Source organism: Mauremys reevesii, linkage group 3 (assembly GCF_016161935.1).
Source record: "Mauremys reevesii isolate NIE-2019 linkage group 3, ASM1616193v1, whole genome shotgun sequence".
Taxonomy (NCBI): Eukaryota; Metazoa; Chordata; order Testudines; family Geoemydidae; genus Mauremys; species Mauremys reevesii.
In genome coordinates this window covers 21467685-21476002 of record NC_052625.1, presented here as the reverse complement: position 1 = coordinate 21476002, position 8318 = coordinate 21467685, and positions in this window count along the sequence as shown.

Below are 8318 nucleotides of genomic sequence, written 5' to 3'. Positions count from 1 at the left end.
GGGAACACTGGGCTGCCCTGTTGTGTACACCACTGCAGCAGTTAATGCTAACTATACATCGCACTGTTCACAAGAATTTACTAGTCCTGTAAGGATTTTTCTTGAGAAGGCGAAGAAATGCTTTAACGCCGTCCATCTTGCTGATTTTTCTGCTTCGCTCTATTGTCTGCTGCTGATATTGATTGCACGCACCTGTGTCACATGTATATATAATTCCACATAGTCCTACAATCCTTAGAAGACGATCTGAGAGGGAAGTAGAACATGTACTAAACTGGATTTTCTTTGCCTTAGGAATTACAAATGTGCTCATTTTACAAATGAAAACTTGTCAGAACAAGGTAAATGTGCCCTGTCCTGAAGAAAACTTCTTATTGCCTCTCGGTGTAGATTACAGCCCTTCTTGGCACCAGCTCTATAGATTTGCCTCTGTGACTGGTTTTGCCTGCCTGCTTCGTGTTCCTGCTCATTAGGACTTAGGCCAACTTGACCCTTGTAATGGCTTTAATTCCCTTCACTACTATGAAGGAAAACATGGCCTACCTAGCAACAGCCTTATTAAGCAAGATCTGCTGAGGCTTTCAATCCTCTGTGGAGAGTTCAGTTGTTCAAAACAAGTTTTTAAATTTTCTGGTGATGCTGATGAGTATTTGGTTGTCTTCTATAAAATGTGGATTATATTATAATCTCAACCATGATAGTACTGAAATTGATTTTATAAACCCTAGGTAAATTCCTGGATTTGCAGCATAATGGAACTGGTAAGACTGCGGTTCCAAAGATGGTACAGTTCTATATAAAACTTTTCAATGTATAATGTGCTCAGAAACTGAACAGCATTTTGAAAAGCTAGCGTGGTAACTTTAAAACAATTCAGTGTCCTCAAATGTGTTTGCATTGTTTTGTCTTCTTTGCATGCCTGACAAGCTGTCAGATCTTTATGCGAATGCTTCTGAGATTGATCTGTGCACTGCAAAGCCCACAGCCCTCAGTGTTCTGGGCCCACCCCACTCACTGGATCCTTTGAGTCTGCAGCTTCAGCCTGAAGGGTTAAAATCCACGTGCTGTTTGCATAACAACTTGGTACACCTCTACCCCGATATAACACGACCCGATATAAAACGAATTCGGTTAGAACGTGGTGAAGCAGCGCCTGGGGCGGGGCTGCGCGCCCGGCGGATCAAAGCAAGTTCGATAGAACGCGGTTTCACCTCTAACGCGGTGAGATTTTTTGACTCGAGGACAGCATTATATCGGGTAGAGGTGTATATGGATTGCGCCCGCTTAGAGGCCCAAAGTCCAGAGTCTGGTCAAGAGGCCAGAGGCCTAGCAACAGTGATCAGCTACGAAAGCAGAATAAACAAAAGATAACCTTGGCCCTAGGTCATTAATTTGTTATTAATGCAGATTTCCATGGAAGGATATGACTAATACTTTAATGGCAGAATATGGCCCCAACATTCTCATTAGCCATCCTTAGACCTGACAGGTACGCCTTAATGTCTCCAAAGAAACTTAGAGACAGACTATTTTAAAAAAGACCCGCTGAATGAATAAAATGAGGTTTAAAATTAACTTTGTAAACCAAATACAGTAGAACTTGCTTATATTGAACTCAGCTGTAATGAAACTTCATGTAAGTTTTGCCATTGACGTCAAAAGGATCTAGGGTCTGACCTTCTTCCAAAGTCTCAAATTGCCTCTATGCATTTCAGTGAATTTGCACTCCTGCTACACAGAAGCTACTCTATGTTTATAGGGCCAGATGGCATACCCCCCAACACACAGCCTGAATCCTATACCATAACGCATTTAAGCATATGTGGAGCTCTAAGTGTGTGAATAGTCCCATCAAAGTCAAGGAATTTGTAAGGAAAACATGGCACTTCAAGTGCAAATCCTCTTCCAAGTTGCAAAACCCACTTCACAACCACTACTTCAGTACCAGAGCTGCACTCCTGTTCACTGGCAGGAAGATGGTGCATAGATATGACTGCAGGTAGGAAAAGATGCCCAGCTTCTTGTCCTGCCTTGCTTGCCAAGCATCCCGCCTCCTGTGTGGTTAGGTCTGGGATGCTGTGTTTCTGACAGGGGTCCCCAAACTATCTTGCACGGGGAGGGCAGTAGAATTTTCCCCCATAGTGAAATCCCACTGTGGTAATCCTTTGGGAACAGAAATTATCACCAAATGACCAAATAAGTATTAAAACTGCACTGCAAGCCTGTTATCAGGCTGAGCAGAGACAGAAAGGGAGGAGAAGTTGCCACAAGTGAGCCATGAGAGGACTAAGGGGGAGTCACTAACTCCAGACTTCATGCAACTGCTTTTCATTAAGGGTGAAGGACTAGCCTTTCAGACAGGAAGTGCCCTGCACTTGAAGGGGAATAAAGGAAGTGCCCCAAGAGATGGGGCTATTTTGGCAGTCAGGCCTTTTCCTGTTACACTGAAACAACTCTGTCGATGGTGATGTATTTTTGTGAAACAACCAAATTTCCCCACAGGTATGTTCTTGTCATATCTATATTTAGATTGGCTAAAGCTCTTTGTAGTAGGAATATGTTGTTTGTTTATCATGTAACTTTGACTCCTTCACCTGCACTCTTCCCAACCATCCATCTCTGCTGAACCTACTTTTAGCATATCCCACCTTTTGAGCAGCTTTCAGCAGACACTGTATATGATTGATTTTGCCATTCTGCCAGTAATATGTCCCCTCACTCTCTCTGTAATTAACATGTAATAGACAAGTTTTGACAACACTTTCCTGTACTGTTTTACTTCCTGTGTTGCACACTTTAGAACTTCTGAGTTTGTGCAGATTCTCCTTTTAGATTCTCCTGTTGTAACCCCTCCTATTATTTAATCCTGTCCATGCTGGGTGGTGGTATGTTTTGTCAGAAGTGAGCTGCATTCGAGTGTGTTTGTTCAGTAAAGTTCAGAACTGCTACAATCCTGACACTTCAAACTGTTCAAATGTCAGCTTCAATTCTGAGGGAAAAATGATCACACACAATATTCAAACAGTGTGCGGTGCAGGTTACAACAAATGCATAGGAGGTCATGACTCTACAGAATAGATGCAGGAGCTCTAGAAGGCCTCAAGAAAAGGAGTTCCTCTACACAACAATTTTTGTTGTACCCCACCAACGGAAACGTTGTTCTTTCTGGATTTTAAATGTAAGCAGAGTCAGGAAGAGATCTACCCTGACATCTGGTGGTACATTATGAGGAGTGGGCAAAGGAATTTTAGGAATGTGCATTTGCATTGGTAAACCCACTCCACTTAGCATAACACACAGCAGCATGGGATAGTTATTTTCACACTGTGGAATCCCCAATTTCTTTGTTATTGGGGCAGGAAGGGAAAAAAAGGGCTGTTACCTTAATTATGTGAATGAGGAACTATGAGACTGCTTTATGACAGAAATGACTCAACCTACATTAAATAGTACTTGCTAGACAAGGGACATGGGTTCCAAAACCCAGTGAAGGAAGAGAGGCTGGGGACTGGTGTGTACCAGATGGTATGGGCCCTTTTGAGGGCCTGGAACACCAATTGCACATCCTCTTCTCTCCACTGTTAAAGAGCAGAGCTAATTTTGAATCCTTTAGGAGTCCATCTGGAGGCTGCTGACCTGAATTCACGTTGGCCCAAGGTGGCACTGGGGCTCCTCTACTACAAGCTGAAATCACTAAAAGAGCTAAGCTTACTGAGCTGAGATCACTGAGTGGGGGAGCCTGAAGATTGATCGCTAAGCAGCTGGCAGAGCGGAGCAGTCTGCAGCACGTTGGTGCAGCCCATGGAACAGTGAGCAGTGTGGAGCAGTTCGCGTGGATGGCTGATGCGGTTCACGGGTTGGCTGGAGGAGCGGCACAGCTGATGGAGTGGAGCCAGTCGTGGTGAAGGCTGCAGCAGAACTCCACGGAGAAGTGGGGCAGTCGGCCCTGGCCCACGTAAGGTGTCCCTTAACACCCTGTGTGTGCCCCCCCCATTTCCACCCAGGCTGGGGGGGTTAAAACTCTGCAGATAAACTTTTGAACTCTGGGGTGGCACTGACCAGAGACAGAGACTCTTGGATTGTTGGACTTTGGGGTGATTGGACTTAAGACCCTAAGGGGGAGAGGACAGTGCCAAATGTACTTGGAGGTGGGTTTTTTTTTTGCTTATGGTTTGTGTATAGTCCTGTTTGTGGTGTCTCTCCAACATGATGCCGCATTGTTTCCCTCCTTTATTAAAAGGATTTTGCTACACTCGGACTCTGTGCTTGCGAGTGGGGAAGTATTGCCTCCTAGAGGCGCCCGGGGGGGTGGTAGGTAATTGTCCCAGGTCACTGGGTGGGGCTCGAGCCGGTTTTGCATTGTGTTATTGAAACGGAACCCCTGGATACTGAACTCCTTGTTGCTGCCAACTCAGAGGGGCAGAAGGGTTACATAAAAAGCCTCTCATAAAAATGCCACATCTGGTAGCATTAGCGCTGAGTGCAGAGAAAGTGGGTGCCACGGCACAGCTAGACTCCTTTCTAAGAAAGCAATAGACATCAATCAAGAATGTTACCAGCGATTGCCTCAGGTGGAAAGTGATAGCTAAAAAGTGTATGCAGTTGACAGATTGATATTAATTTCCTAGAGACTGCTTCTCAGGTATCAGATTTGTGGGTACAATACAGTCATTCCTGGAGTGGAGTTTCTTGGGTAATCAAAATAGGTTCTACCTGTTTCACAAAACGTATTGATTTAGGGCCTGATCCAAACCCACTGAAGTCGTTGGAAGGCTCCCACCGATTTAAAATTATGGGCAGTGGATCTGGCCCCATTTGAGCACTTTGTAAGGACTCAGGAAAAAGAATCCCATTCAAAATAGTTAGATAACTAAAGAAAGGCATGTGGTACTATTTTCCATATTATTCCTTACTGTCTCAGCACTGTGTGGAAGAAAGTGTTCATGCTCTTTATCCCACAGGGATTGGAAGGAATCCTATGAAATGATTATTTGCCACATGAGAAGAACAGAAAGCATTTGTACAGGCTTAGGGGAGTGGGGAAAAGATGGTGCTGTTTTATGTATGAAATGTTCCACGCGCTAAAGGAAGAGAGCTGGGTCATGTAAATAAGCAGTGACCCCCCAGGCTCTCTGGATTCTCTACTAAAAGGGGACCTGACCCTGCAAACCCTTGCTTTCCTCAGTAGTATTAGAGCCCAATCCTGCAATTGTTTAAGCTAATGAGTCAGTTTACGAGGTGACAAGTCTGAGTAAAATACTTGCATGAATGAAGTTACTTCCTGTTTTGTATTGTTTCAGGATTGGGCTCTTAAGGCAAGGAAACGGTACTGTGTGATTTAAGCACAACTTGCAACTGGATTTTAGGATTTGGCCCAATGTCTCTTATTACTCAACAACTGTTTTGCTAGGCCACAGTGGTGGCCAGTGAGCTGCAAAGCTCAGACTGAAACAGCAGATGAGATTTACAGTTATACACTGAGTCTTGTAGAGACACAAATGCCCTAGAGAAGACTGGCATGATGGATACTGCTGCAATCAGAGTTCTGGGGAACTCAGCAATGTATCCAGTTGTCCAATTGTATGATGTCACTTTAATAGGGAGAGGCATTAAAATAAGTCAGTTCAGGGACAGTGTTTCTGATTCAAGGAGGATTATGGCCTATGAACTATGGGAGGAATGCCGTACTTCTGCAGTTTTAAGGAGACAGTCTTTGGCTTCAAATGTTTGTGACCCAAACCAATTTATTATTCCTGCTTCTTGAATATTTGTATTTGTTCTTTTTTTTGTTTTTTTTGGCCAGGGGAGGAAGGGTCGCAGATGGATGGTACTGTAGCCATACATTTTAAACTGCATGGGAATCCACCAATTAACCACTTGTGAAAGGGACCCAAGGGTAATGTCACAGGTGACAGATAACCAGGAGACCTCAGATCAGTCTGTGACAAACATAACAATAATCTCGTGCGTCTCAAGGGCTAAAAGCTCAGTGGAAGCGGAGTCTCTCCTTTATAGTGCCGATTTAAAGGGGAAGCAAGCTGAAGCTTGTTCATGGTATGGGAGAGGTACCAAGCGGTGACTCTCTGATCCCAGGTGATAAACTCCTCCCAGCAAAGTACCGACTCGGAGACTACAACGCAGAGCTGTGGAGGAGGAAGAAATAGACGGGGTCCCCGGGATGTGGGAGCTCACTACACTCAAACTTTCCCAAGCCTGGCCTGAGGGCTCTCTGCTCGCTACAGTGATATTTCATCCCCTTCAAAAGTTCCCTTGGGGAAGCTGTGGGAGGAAGATCCCCTAGGGGCCGTGGCGAAGACCAGGAGCAGGTCTTGTGTCTCGGTGGTGGGGGTGGCTGTTGGCTTTTCCTCCACCCCATTGCGCTCCCCCGGGGGCTCCCAAGTCAGCGCCCACCAGTTTGGGATTTATCTTTCCTAGGCGGACCTCTTCCCTTAACCTCCTTCTCCCCGCTTCATCCCTGCCAGAGAGAGGCGGAGCAGGATGGAGGGGGGGAGCGCCAGCGGGCTGGGGGGGGGGGGGGAAAGAGAATGAGGAGAGGAGGGGTGCCCACACACACACAGAGAGGGAGAGCAAGGACACACACACAGTTGCACCCAGAGTCAGGCACCCCATGCCCAGTGCCTGAGACAAAGTGACAGAGCAGGGGGCACAGACACCGTGTGAGAAGCAGGCACTGGGGCTGAGATGCACATGAGAGAAAGACAGAGGGGCCGAGAGAAGACAGGCCCCCGCCCACACTGACCGAGAGCGGGACGCAGATACACACACACACACACACACACAGACCAAAAGAGAAACACACTGAGATTGTGACAGAGACACTTCAGGGACTTGCAGCCACACACCGAAAGAGGCTGATACACACACCTGGTGCCTGGGCGAATCACACACACAGCGTGATAACAGACACCCAGTGATCCCACACATGGCGATCTCACGGGGTTACACACACACGGTGATCTCTCACACACACAGACAGAGATCTCACACAGGATGATTATACACAGATGGTGATCTCTCTCTCTCACACACACACACACACACACACACACACACACTGATCTCACACAGATAGGGTGATTTTACACACGCAGCCAAGGTCATGATCACACACAAGAGACAGGCTGATCGCACACACGGCAATCACACACACACAGAGCGATCTCTCTCTTACAGGGTGATCACACACACACACGATCGTACACACCTCTCCAGGGACAGGGAGAACGCCAGGCTCCGCTCCGCGCGGAATCTGAGCACAGCAGCAGCAAACCCATCCTGGGTCTGGGCCTTTCTTCTCTCTCTTTTTCCATTTAGTCAAACAACACCTCCCCAAGCCCTGAAAAAATGCCTGCCTGTGAAGCGAGGAGAGGGCGCCGGGTCTGTAAATAAGAAGTGAGTACTGGCACAATGGCATGTGTTTCTAGATCGCAGTCTGTCCGAACCCCTCCTGGCCTGACCCCCTTCCCTGAAACCCCTGCCACACCCTGCAACCCCCTGCCGCACCCCTCCTGCATCCCGACCCCCTGCCGCACCCCACACCCTTCCTGGCCCGACCCCCTGCTGCACTCCACACCCCTCCTGCACCCCAACCCCCTGCCCTGACCCCCCTGCTGCACCCCGACCTCCTGCCACACCCCGCACCCCTCCTGGCCCGATCCCCTGCCCTGAAACCCCTGCTGCACCCCGACCCCCTGCCCTGAGACCCGTGCCGCACCCTGCATCCTCTGTCCTGACCCCCTTCCCTGAGCCCCTGCTTCACCCTGCACCCCGCATCCTCCTTCACCCCACACCCTGCCCTCAGCCCCTGTCACACCCTCACCCTCCTGCACCCCTGGGGACAGGGAGGGGCAGAGTTGGGGGATTTTGGGGAAGGGGTTGGAATGGGGTGGGGCCACAGGAGGCATGGGGGGTGTGTGTGTCAGTAAATGCAGTCCTCAGGACAATGTACTAGTCCTCATGGTCATTTGAGTTTGAGACCCCTGATGCAGAACCGTTACTAGGTATTTTTGAGCCCCAGGCAAGAATATAAAATTGCGCCTCCCCAGGGCTGGCTCTTCTGCAGCACCGGCGGCAGGTCCTCAGTCCTCTCGGAGGGAAGGGCCTGCCGCCAAGAATGAATGAAGTGGCGGCAGTAAAACCTGTGATTTTGGGGGGGTCAACTCATGATTTTTGACTGCTTGGGCTGGTAATGTTGCTTCCAAGATGGTCTTTGGTTCCAGTCTAGTTCCAATGCAGAGAGGGACTCACAGGTTAAGAGAGGAGGGAGGTGCTGGATATCAGCAGTGGCCACTAGGGAT